Raw genomic sequence first — 12720 nt, 5'->3', positions numbered from 1 at the left:
GCTTCTACTGCTACTGTGAGAAAAACTATCTTACTTTCCTAATTTTTTAGATGCTCATTTTCTTTGCAGTCGCTGTGTGCAATCTGAGTTCCATACTTGTGGTTTGAAAACTTTAGACATACTAAAAAGTTTGCATGGTATATGGTTTACATATATCCTGAGACTGCAAATATCCCATGACTGCATCCTTCTATCAAAGCAATGATTTTTACTCTCTGCCCGCTATCAAGTTCAGCGAGGATGAGCATTGCGGATGAGTAACCTGAAAATAACCTGCAGTCAGGGAAGCTGCCTTTAGTCCATACTTGCACAGTTTAAGATTCATATATTCAATACTAGTTATAAGCCAGTTAATATCAGTTATAATGTTATTACCAGGGCTTTCTCCTTTGTCATCTCTATTAGAGTAAGGATAACAATTATTGGTCACTGCTGTTCGCATGGCATCATGGTGGTGTCAACTAGATGATCTAGTAACTTTCTGATATACAGAGAAAAAAAGATTATAGGAATTCATGTAACAGGATTATTCAATGTACAAATTAAGGTAATTTGAAGATTACCTTAAAATTCTCAGGTTGTCAGGGCACCTGGGTGGCTCAGTTGGTTGAGTTTTTGACTCTTGATTTCTTCTCAGGTCATGATCCCAGAGTTGTAGGACTGAGCCTCTGTGTCAAGCTCTGCACTGAGCATAGAGCCTGCTTAAGATTCTCACTCTCTCTCTTCCTCTGCCCCTGTCACCCCCTTGTGCTTTCTCTCTCTCTCTGTCTCTCTCTCTCTCTCAAATAAAAAATTAGAAAAAAAATTCTCAGGCTGTCTTGAAGGTACATTTCAAGAAATATGTTTCTGAATTTACTAATTTACCAGATGTTTCAAATTGATTTTTTTAAGCTGCATTTGGAAGTATTGGACAGGGAGTCAAGAGACATGAGTTCTAATTCCAGTATTTCCATCAGCTAGTTATAGCAGCTTGAGCAATTAATTTAACATCCATGAGTTCAGTTTCTTCATTATAAAATGAAATAGGGTGGATGGATCAGTGTTTTTAGTCTGTGATTTGAGACTCTGTGTTAATGATGTCCTAAGGGGCAGATGGGGAAGGAAGAGGGTGTCTAAGACAGCTAAATGGGAAAAGCTTGGGGCTTCCTTCCCTTGCTTTAGTCAGAGCAGATCTGCTTTAAGTGGCTTTATTTGCTTTCACTCCCTAGGAAATTATGTTTGTATGAAGGTTTCTTACTTAAAATTAACAAAAATTTCAAAACCACTGGACCAAATAATCTAGTGTTTAACACGGCTTTGAACAATAAGAGATGTAAAATTTTGTGGGCTTTCTAATGTGCCAGAAAATGGAGCATAAGAAAAGGAGCTATATATTATCTTTCTGTGAAATATTTTAGAAAGAGCCTGACAGGGGGTAAAAAAGTGAATTTTTGGTTTATGGTGCACTTGCATTATCTTTGTCATTTGACTTTCAGACCACAAAGTAATTGTCCCAAACATCCTTACTATCTGTAGCAGAATTGCATTCATATTCTGGCATCTTTATGTTTGTGATGGTCTCTCAGAAGATTACAGTTTTGTATTCTGTAATATTATATATGTCCTGGGGATAAAGCTTTGGGTAATAAGACTGTATTGCCAGTTGTCAAATTGAGTCAATATGGAAAGCAGTATTCATGATATTGGAAATGTGTCTGATGGCAGATGAATTATTTTCTCATGGTAGCTATATTATCAGTAAAGAATAAAATTCTGGTACTGGTAGCCTAAGCCCTTTGAGTCTACTTTTAAACCTGATTTATTTTATTTATTTTTATTTTTTTAAGTTTATTTATTTTTGAGAGAGACAGACAGAACATGAGTGTGTGGCAGCGGGGGGGGGGGGTGTCAGAGAGAGGGAGACACAGAATCCAAAGCAGGCTCCAGGCTCTGAGCTGTTAGCAGAGCCCAAGGAGGGGCTCGAACCCACAAACAGTGTGATCATGACCATGAACCATAAGGTTATGACCTGTGTCTAAGTCAGATGTTTAACCGACTGAGCCACCCAGGTGCCCCTAAATTCTAAAAAAAAATGAAGGAAACGAGGAAGGAAGGAAGGAAGGAAGGAAGGAAGGAAGGAAGGAAGGTAGGAAGGTAAAAAAGGGAAGGAACTGTTAAAGGTAAGGAAACCTTTTGGAAAGGATTGCCAATAGTTTATGAAGGTAGGACATTCAATAAGAGAACTAAATTATAATGAAGTAATTATAATGAAAGAGAACTAATTGTAATGAAAGTGGAAATTTGCACTTAAAATCATTTCTTCATTTAGAATAGGAACAAAATACTTATCTGCTTTTCTTGTTACTAACAAAAAAATCATTACATGAAAATGATGACTAATTTTCTTACAGGTTTATATTTCCTTTAGAAACTGTTTTTAAAGTTCAATATAGTTTGATTCATGCCCTATCCACATCCACATCTAACACATGGCTTTTCATTCTCTTCATAGATTATATTTTCCCAAATTAAAGAAACCGTGTTCTCTAAAACAGTTCTGCCTTGAAACTACCACTCAATTTAGCATGTATTTTCATTACCTTGTTTCAAAATATGTTCAATCAAATTCAGCATTTATAACTTTTCACAGAAATTGTTTTTAAATATTCCATTAACTTTCTGTCAGAATAATACATATTATTTCACTTTAGATTTAAAGTGCAAAAATAAATCACTTTCTGTGGTTGAAAGAAATCATATTAACATAGTTTTGTTTGCTTTTAAAAATAAATATTACTGTATTATATCTAGACCTGAGTATCATTATATCCAGTATTTAGGAATCTGTGTCTATAGCCAATTTTGTAAGACTTTATAGATTAAAATGAATACTAAAAATAACATGAAAAGGAAAGAGACTTTAAGTCAACAGGCAGAGCTCATTATTCTTAGAAGGACGGATATATTATAAATTTTACTTCATTTTTAGAAATTTTATTAAAGAAAAAAGACATCTTTGTTCTTCTGCCTAGATATGAATAATGAGTCAAAAAGAGACCACAATTTGAAAATTTTGTTATTTTTATTCATTGGTGTATATATAAACTTTCAGGAATCTAAAAGGAAGTTTCACACAGGACCTATTTTGTAAGATGAATTTTGTGGCTAGGTTTAAATCAAATATAATTATCTCAATATGTAAACACTGTTCATAATGGAACTAATCCCATTTTTCTTTTATTGGGATTATTAATCCTTATTTGTAGAACTTGTTTTTAGTTGAATGTTTATTTAAAAGGTTATTTAAATGTAATCTAAAATAGACTTTTTTTCTTGCTAGGAAAATGAGATGATTTAATATCTAGAAACTTCGTAAATAAAATGTTCTCTATGACTATATTATTACCAATTAATGTCATATATATTTTATTTTCTAATATTCACTCTTTTAGTCAACTATAAGATAATATTCCAAATAACTGATGATAACTGAAAAAAAGATTAAGTCTCTGCCTTTTTATAATTTATATTTTACATTAGAGAAAAACAATAAAATATTTTTAAATATAATAAGTACTAAATGGAAAACATAATGTGTATATGAATAACTTATGTACTTTAAAACTACTGTAAAGGATAAAAATAAGATAGTAATTGTGAGCGAGGAAAGTATACCAGAAGAAATGATCAAGATTCGGATGTAATGCGACATTTTGGAAAGTTGGGGCTGGGGGAGTGAGCAAAGGTTTTCCAGGCTGAAGAATGTCAAAGCAGCATGAATCAGAGTCTGAGGAGTAGCTCAGACTACGTGAATAGGTCACTGGATAAAAGAACATTTTAGTTAAAATTCTCTGGTATACTATTGTAAGCCAGATATCACAGGAAGTTCTATACTAAGTGTTCATTTAATCTTCACACTCTTATCTATCACAAAGCATTCTTTCCTTTTTTTTTTTTAAGTTTTTTTGTTGTTGTTGTTTGTTTATTTATTTGAGAGAGAAAGAGAAGAAGAGGGAGAGAAGAATTAGGGGAGGGACGGGGGCGGGGAGACAGAGGATCTAAAGTAGATTCTGCACTGTTACTACAGAGGCTGATGTGAGGCTCATAGCCACAAACCGTGAGATCATGACCTGAGCAGAAGTAGAATGCTTAACCGACTAAGCCACCCAGGCACCCCAGTTACTATTATTTCTGATGTTCCTTGAGATTAAATAATATGCTTATAATTATATAATAATAATTCATGAAGCTTAGTTGAAATCCCAGCTGTCACCAAATCCCCACAATCTTAAACACTGTAGTAAATTCTCAGGTGTTGGGTTTTCTAAAAATGTGTTTATTCTTCTTTCCCTGAAAGGGTAATTATTACTGGGCATAGACTTTTAGGGTGGTAGTTATTTTCTTTCACTCCATACAAAAATTGGTTACTGGGTTCTTGCTTCGACTACTGGGAAGTGAGGTGTCAGTCTTGGCTCTCTGAAGATAATGTGTCTTTGTTCTTTGGCTGCTTTTAAAATTTATTCTCCATCTTTCATATTCCCTGGAAGAGTTTTCTTTGTACTCATCCAATGTAGGTCTGGAGAGCTTTCTAAATCAGTGGTTACTTTCTTTGCTATTTTTAGACAATTCTCAGTAATTTCTCAAATAGTGCTTTGATTTAATCTCTCCCACTCCTCTTTTTTTGGTAATACAATTAAACATATTAATTCTTCACATTATTTCCCATAGTTTCTGTTTCCTTTTTGCCTTCTCTATCCTTTTTAATTTATGTACCTTAACCTGGATATTTACTTTTAATCCTCTCTGCTAAAATTTCTGATATTAAAATAATGGATTAAATTATTAAATTTCACTTATTGTTTTCATTTTTTAAAATTTTTAAATGCTTATTTTATTTTTAAGAAAGAGAGAGGGCCAGAGACAAGGGAGACACAGAATTCTAAGAATGTTTCAGGCTCTGAGCTGTCAGCACAGAGCCCCACACAGGGCTCAAACTCACGAATGTTGAGATCATGACCTGAGCCAAAGTCGGATGCTTAACTGACTGAGCCACCCAGGCGGACCTCAATTATTATTATATTCAAATGTGCGTTATTCCTGTTAACTCTATATATGCATTATTGTGCATTATATGTGCATTATTACTATGTAAATCTATTATATAAAGTTGCTAGTGGAATTCTGTATCCTACCTTGTATAGTTTTGAGCATATTAATCAGTTATTTTAAAATGTCTAATAAGCACAATATCTGGAGAGGCTATTTTTACTGTTTTTCTCTTGAGTTTTGACCATCAGCATTCCTTTATTTGTTTTTTTTTGTTTTTTATCAAATACCACTCTCTATCAAACACTGAAAAGCTCTAATGTTAACTTTCTCCAAAGACCACTTAATTTTCCCTGGCAGACAAATAGAATATGGATACATAACCTCATTGTCATTGAATGGAGTTTTAGCATGATCTGAGCTGGGATTTTTGCTGGTGTGCCCTTCCTTTTAGATAGTGGCCCTCTGAGGTGTCAAATGAAAGCCAGGAGTTTTTAGCAGGACCATTCCATCTTGCAGGCCCATACTCCTGCCTCTAGCTTCCCTGCACTATAAGATGACTAAATCTTTGTTGTTCACTTTCACTACTTTTGGCTTCCATTGGGGACAAGTGCCTCCAAAAGACTATTCATCAAAGTTTGGGCTCACTTTGCTCTTCTTTTCAGGGACATATGTCCTTGACAAAACTGAATACCAATATTTCCTTTCCATTTCAGGGAGATTGTGGCAAACTCCAACTACTTCTTTCTGCTTAGCTTCTATTTACCTGATTTTTTTTTTTACTGTATTCAGCTTTTATTTATTTTTTATTATTTATTTATTTATTTTTAAATTTACATCCAAGTTAGTTAGCATATATTGCAACGATGATTTCAAGAGTAGATTCCTTAATGCCTCTTACCTATTTAGCCCATCCCCCTCCCACAACCCCTCCAGCAACCCTGTTTGTTCTCCATATTTAAGAGTCTCTTATGTTTTGTCTCCCTCCCTGTTTTTATATTATTTTTGCTTCCCTTTCCTTATGTTCATCTGTTTTGTATCTTAAAGTCCTCATATGAGTGAAGTCATATGATATTTGTCTTTCTCTTACTGACTAATTTCGCTTGGCATAATACTCTCTATTTCCATCCACATAGTTGCGAATGGCGATTTCATTCTTTTTGATTGACAAGTAACTATTCTGTATATACACATTGTATATATAAACCATATCTTCTTCACCTGTTCATTCATTGAGGGACATTTGGGCTGTTTCCATACTTTGGCTATTGTTGACAGTGCCGCTATAAACATTGGAGTACATGTGCCCCTTTGAAGCAGTATACCTGTATCCCTTGGATAAATACGTAGTAGTGCAATTGCTGGTCACAGGGTAGTTCTATTTCTAATTTTTTGAGGAACCTCCATACTGTTTTCCAGAGTGGCTTCACCAGTTTGCATTCCCACCAGCAGTGCAAAAGAGATCCTCTTTCTCCCCATCCTTGCCAACATCCGTTGTTGCCTGAATTGTTAGTGTTAGCCATTCTGACAGGTGTGAGGTGGTATCTCATTGTGGTTTTGATTTGTATTTTCCTGATGATAAGTGATGTTAAGCATTTTTTCATGTGTCGGTTGGCCATCTGGATGTCTTCTTTGGAGAAGTGTCTATTCATGTCTTTTGCCCATTTCTTCACTGGATTATTTGGTTTTTGGCTGTTGAGTTTGATAAGTTCTTTATAGATTTTGGATACTAACCATTTATCAGATATGTCAATTGCAAATAGCTTCTCCCATTCCATCCGTTGCCTTTTAGTTTCGCTGATTGATTCCTTCACTGTGCAGAAGTTTTTATTTTGATGAGATCCCAATAGTTAATTTTTGCTTTTGTTTCCCTTGCCTCCAGAGACGTGTTGAGTAAGAAGTTGCTGTGACCAACATCAAAGAGGTTTTTGCCTGCTTTCTCCTCGAGGACTTTGATAGATTCTTACATTGCGGTCTTTCATCCGTTTTGAGTTTATTTTTGTGTATGGTGTAAGTAAGTGGTCCACATTCATTTTTCTGCATGGCACTGTCCAGTTTTCCTAGCACCACTTGCTGGAGAGACTGTCTTTATTCCATTGGATATTCTTTCCTGCTTTGTCAAAGATTAGTTGGCCATACGTTTGTGGGTCCATTTATGGTTTTTCTATTCTGTTCCATTGTTGAGTGTCTGTTTTTGTGCCAGTACCATACTGCATTGATGATTGTAGCTTTGTAATATAGCTTGAGGTCTGGGATTGTGATGCCTCCTGCTTTGGTTTTCTTTTTCAAGATTGCTTTGGCTATTTGGGGTCTTTTCTAGTTGCATATAAATTTTGGGATTGTTTGTTCTAGCTCTGTGAAGAATGCTGGTGTTGTTTTGATAGGGATTGCATTGAATATGTATAGATTGATTTGGGTAGTATTGACATTTTAACAATATATTTTCTTCCTATCCAGGAGCATGGAATATTTTTTTCCATTTTTTTTGTCTTCTTCAATTTCTTTCATAAGCTTGTTACAGTTTTCAGTGTATGGATTTTCACCTCTTTGGTTAGATTTATTCCTAGGTATTTTTTTTTTTGTGCAATTGTAAATGGGATCAATTCCTTGAGTTCTCTTTCTGTTGCTTCATGTTGGTGTATAGGAATGCAACTGATTTCTGTGCATCGATTTTATATCCTGAAACTTTGCTGAATTCATGGATCACTTCTAGCAGCTTTTTGGTGAAATCTTTAGAGTTTTCCACATAGAGTATCATGTCATCTGCCAAGAGTGAAAGTTTGACCTCCTCCTAGCCGATTTGGATGCATTTTATTTCTTTGTGTTGTCTAATTGCAGAGGCTAAGACTTCCAATACTATGTTGAATAACAGTGGCGAGAGTGGACATCCCTGTTTTGTTCCTGACCTTAGGGGGAAAGCTGTCAGTTTTTCCCCATTGAGGATGATATTAGCAGTGGGTCTTTCATACATGGCTTTTATGATCTCAAGGTATACTCCTTCTCTCCCTACTTTCTTGAGGGTTTTTATCAAGAAAGGTTGCTGTATTTTGTCAAATGCTTTCTCTGCATCTATTGAGAGGATCATATGGTTCCTGTCCTTTCTTTTATTGATGTGATGAACACGTTAATTCTTTGCGGATATTGAACCAGCCCTGCATCCCAGGTATAAATCCCAATTGGTCGTGGTGAATGATGTTTTTAATGTATTGTTGGATCCAGTTAGCTAATATCTTGTTGAGTTTTTTTGCACCCATGTTCATCAGAGAAATTGGTGTATAGTTCTCCTTTTTAGTGAGGTCTTTTGTCCGGTTTTGGAATCAAGGTAATGCTGGCTTCACAGAGAATTGGAAGTTTTCCTTCCATTTTTAATTTTTTGGAACAGCTTCAAGAGAATAGGTGTTAACTCTTCTTTAAATGTTTGGTAGAATTCCCCTGGAAATCCATCTGGCCCTGGACTCTTGTTTTTGGGAGATTTTTTATTACTAATTTGATTTCTTTACTGGTTATGCATCTATTTCTTCCTGTTTCAGTTTTGGTAGTTTATGTGTTTCTAAGAATTTGTCCATTTCTTCCAGATTGTCCATTTTACTGGCATATAATTGCCCATAATATTTTATTATTGTTTGTATTTCTTCAGTGTTGGTTGTGATCTCTCCTCTTTCATTCTTGATTTCATTTATTTAGGTCAGTTCCTTTTTCTTTTTGATCAAACTGGCTAGGGGTTTATCAATTTTGTTAATTCTTTCAAAGAACCAGGGGTGCCTGGGTGGCTCAGTCGGTTGAGCATCCGACTTCAGCTCAGGTCATGATCTCACAGTCTGAGTTTGAGCCCCACATCAGGCCCTGTGCTGACAGCTCATAGCCTGGAGCCTGAATTGGATTCTGTGTCTCCCTCTCTCTCTGCCCCTCCCCGCTCATGCTCTGTCTCTCTCTGTCAAAAATGAATAAACATTTAAAAAAATTAAAAAAAAAGAACCAGCTTTTGGTTTCACTGATGTGTTCTGCTAGGTTTTTTAGGTTTGGATAGCATTGATTTCTGCTCTAGTCTTTATTATTTCCTATCTTCTGCTAGTTTGGGGTTTTATTTGCTGTTCTTTTTCCAGCTGTTTAAGGCATAAGATTAGGTTGTATATCTGAGACCTTTCTTTCTTCTTTAGGAAGGCCTGGATTGCTATATACTTCCCTCTTATGACTGCCTTTGCTGCATCCCCGAGGTTTTGGGCTGTGGTGTTATTTTCATTGGCTTCCATGTACTTTTTAATTTCCTCTTTAATTTCTTGGTTAGCCCATTCATAACATCCTTGTTCCAGTGCCAGTGAATGTGGTTGTTTCCTGGGGTTTGCTGCGACCTTTCCTGTGAGGTGGCCACACAGCCTCTACCAAATGTCCTCCCAGCAAGGGAACCAACTCTCCCCGTGTGGCCCAAGGACTGCCTGGACCTCACTTTGCTCCTGGGAATTTGCCCTTCCCACCAGAGCACTGCCAGGTATCGAGCTGAGGAGTTTCAGACTCTGTGCTCCCTCTGTTTATAGATTCATAATGGAATTGAAACCCTCTCATTTCTCCTTTCTCCCTTTTTCGTTCAGTCCCTGCAGCTGTTTCCACTTTTCCACTTTTTGTCCAGCTGCTTTTGTGTGTGTGTGTATGTGTGTGTGTTGTTTTTAAATTTTTGATTTTATTTTTTTTACTTTATTAATTCTTTTTCTTCCTTCAAAATGATGAAATGAAAGAATTCACTCCAAAAGAATGAGCGGGAAGAAACGACAGCCAGGAACTTAATCAACACAGATATAAGCAAGCTGTCTTTTCCTGTACTCTCACCCCATCTCCGTCCTCTCTCTGCAAGCAAAAACAGCTCCCTGCCCTCTGTGGCTTCTCTCTCCCCCAGTTCATGTCTCCACGCTATGTACCTACTGAGTTCTGTGGTTCAGGTTGTGCAGATTGTTGCATTAATACTCAAATCAGTTTTCTAGGTTTTTAGGATGGTTTAATGTTGATCTGGCTATATTTCATGGATGCGAGACACACAAAAAAACTTCCATGCTGTTCTGTCATTTTGGCTTCTCCCTCTCTATTTACCTAATTTAAGTAGGTAAATGCCCTAGTATGGAAAGCCACTATTGTAATATATTATACACATATATTTGATATATATATATTTGATATATAGTTATTATACCTATCAAATTGGATCACTTTGTCTTTTGTCTCACTGGTTGTATTGTTCACTATGCTAGATACATATCATCTTCTATCATGTTACTGTCTTCCCTTTATCCTTCTTACGGGTGTATTTAAAATTTTTTTTTCAACATTTATTTATTTTTGGGACAGAGAGAGACAGAGCATGAACGGGGGAGGGGCAGAGAGAGAGGGAGACACAGAATCGGAAACAGGCTCCAGGCTCTGAGCCATCAGCCCAGAGCCCGACGCGGGGCTCGAACTCACGGACCGCGAGATCGTGACCTGGCTGAAGTCGGACGCTTAAATACGGGTGTATTTTAAAACTACAAAAAAGGGGCGCCTGGGTGGCGCAGTCGGTTAAGCGTCCGACTTCAGCCAGGTCACGATCTCGCGGTCCGGGAGTTCGAGCCCCGCGTTGGGCTCTGGGCTGATGGCTCAGAGCCTGGAGCCTGTTTCCGATTCTGTGTCTCCCTCTCTCTCTGCCCCTCCCCCGTTCATGCTCTGTCTCTCTCTGTCCCAAAAATAAATAAACGTTGAAAAAAAAAATTTAAAAAAAAAATAAATAAAAAAATAAAAAAAAATAAAAAAAAAAAAACTACAAAAAAATATTTTGTCTGGAAGGATAATGTCTACTTAATACTTTGTATTAAGTGATAAAAATGATGTGGCTCCAACTTCATAAACCATACAAACTTTTTTCTTCTTTAAAAATATTTTTTAATGTTTATTTTTGAGAGAGAGAGAGAGAGAAAGAGAGAGACAGAGTGTGAGTGGGGGAGGAGGAGAGAGAGGGAGACACAACATCCAAAGCAGGCTTCAGACTCTGAGCTGTCAGCACAGAGCTTGACGCAGGGCTTGAACCCACGAACCATGAGATCATGACCTGAGCCAAAGCCTGATGCTTAACTGACTGAGCCACCCAGGCGCCCCTCATACATTTATTCATTTTAGTAAACATCTTTAAATAAATTTCCTTCCTCAGCAAAACCAGTTCAAAACATTATTATTTGTTTAATGCCAAGACAATATGGCTTAAAAATAGTATTTCACCATTAAGTGCTATTTAAAATTACTGGAATTATTAATTTTGCAATGTTGAATGAGAAAGTGTTTTGTAGTAAGAGTGTCCAAATTCAGAAAAATGCTTCTGAACTAAGTATGCAACAGATTAATAGAAATATTTGAACTCTGTGTTATTTGAGTTAATATTCATTTCTGCTTCCTTAATAATGTATATTTTTAACATTAAATATTTAAAAATATATTTCTCTCATTTTTTATGTTTCCTCTATGTACAGATTATATCATATATGATTAGATCATTGCTGTAGTACCTGACACTTTAATGATAATTATACCATTACATTGATGATAATTTTCTTCTAATTATTAAATCGTCAAGAACACTGATAATTATTAGCTTTTATGGAACATATATCTTTAATGGGAAAGATATTTGATTGGTTTTTGACTCAATTACAAAATTACTTTCAAATTATTACTGTGATACCAAAAGAAAAACCAGCAGTAAACCTGTGCTTTTGTCTTTACAGAAATGATTCATACCTCTTAGAAAATGAACAGGGCACCTCATTTTTCCCACAGATTTCATGCACATGTTATCCATACCACTCTACCTTAATTTCCATCACTGAGTTGGGTAGTTTCTCCGATGTACCTACACCAGACGCTTGTCTTGCTTACTATAGAATTGCCTTTCAGATCAATATACTCACTACATCAATTTTCATGGAATTCTTTTTTTAATGCTGTCAAAAAAGGGAAGAAAAAATGAGCTAACTACATTAAGTGAAAACTCCATATATAACCAAAATCATTGAGAATGTTAACAATGTGGGGGCCACAATGCATGAGAAAATTACTGCCAAAATCCAGCTAACCAGGAATACTATTAATGAGTATGCTGGAGAATTAACACATATGTCAGGAATAAAACCCAGTGTTGATAACACGGTGGCTCTCATCCCTTTTTGCTTTTCAGTTGCTCTCAAGCCATAGCAGACCAATTGACCCTCTTAACCCAAAACAAAATATTCAGTGGCATTCAAATTATTGTAACCTAAATGCAAATACATGGAGCATGAATTTATGCTTGTTTGATTGTTGTTTGATTGTAACGTTCAAAAGAAATTTGCTATGTACCTCTAGCAAACATTAGAATCCTTTTGAAATCCATGTGGGTTGCTTCAGTTTTTATGTTACTTTTCCTGTCATATTTATTCTTTCTCATATGTTCAACCAACATGTATTAAGCATCTGTGAGGTGCCAGACCTCTTCAAGAAGCTGGAATGTGTATTACAGAACAAGTTCTTGAGTTTCAGAGAGCTCCTTTTCTGGTAGATGTAACTATGTAGACTTCTTAACTCTATTTGCAAGTAGAAGAACTATGTGGCCATAATTAGCTACCATAGCTCTGTCTAAGAGAAAAGTAATGAGACCGTGTGTGTGTGTGTGTGTGTGTGTGTGTGTGTGTATGTGTGTGTGTATGT

The 12720-nt window shown here is 36.0% G+C and overlaps 1 protein-coding gene across 1 annotated transcript in view; it reads left to right on the top strand.

The window, feature by feature from the left end:
* Positions 1 to 12720, top strand: part of EYS (eyes shut homolog) — a 1626372-nt gene that overhangs the window by 477294 nt on the left and 1136358 nt on the right. The window lies entirely within an intron of this gene.

The sequence above is a fragment of the Prionailurus viverrinus genome, chromosome B2 (assembly GCF_022837055.1).
Source record: "Prionailurus viverrinus isolate Anna chromosome B2, UM_Priviv_1.0, whole genome shotgun sequence".
Lineage (NCBI taxonomy): Eukaryota > Metazoa > Chordata > Mammalia > Carnivora > Felidae > Prionailurus > Prionailurus viverrinus.
The sequence above is the reverse complement of the archived record's forward strand: the minus strand, read 5'-3'. Positions and strand labels throughout refer to the sequence as shown.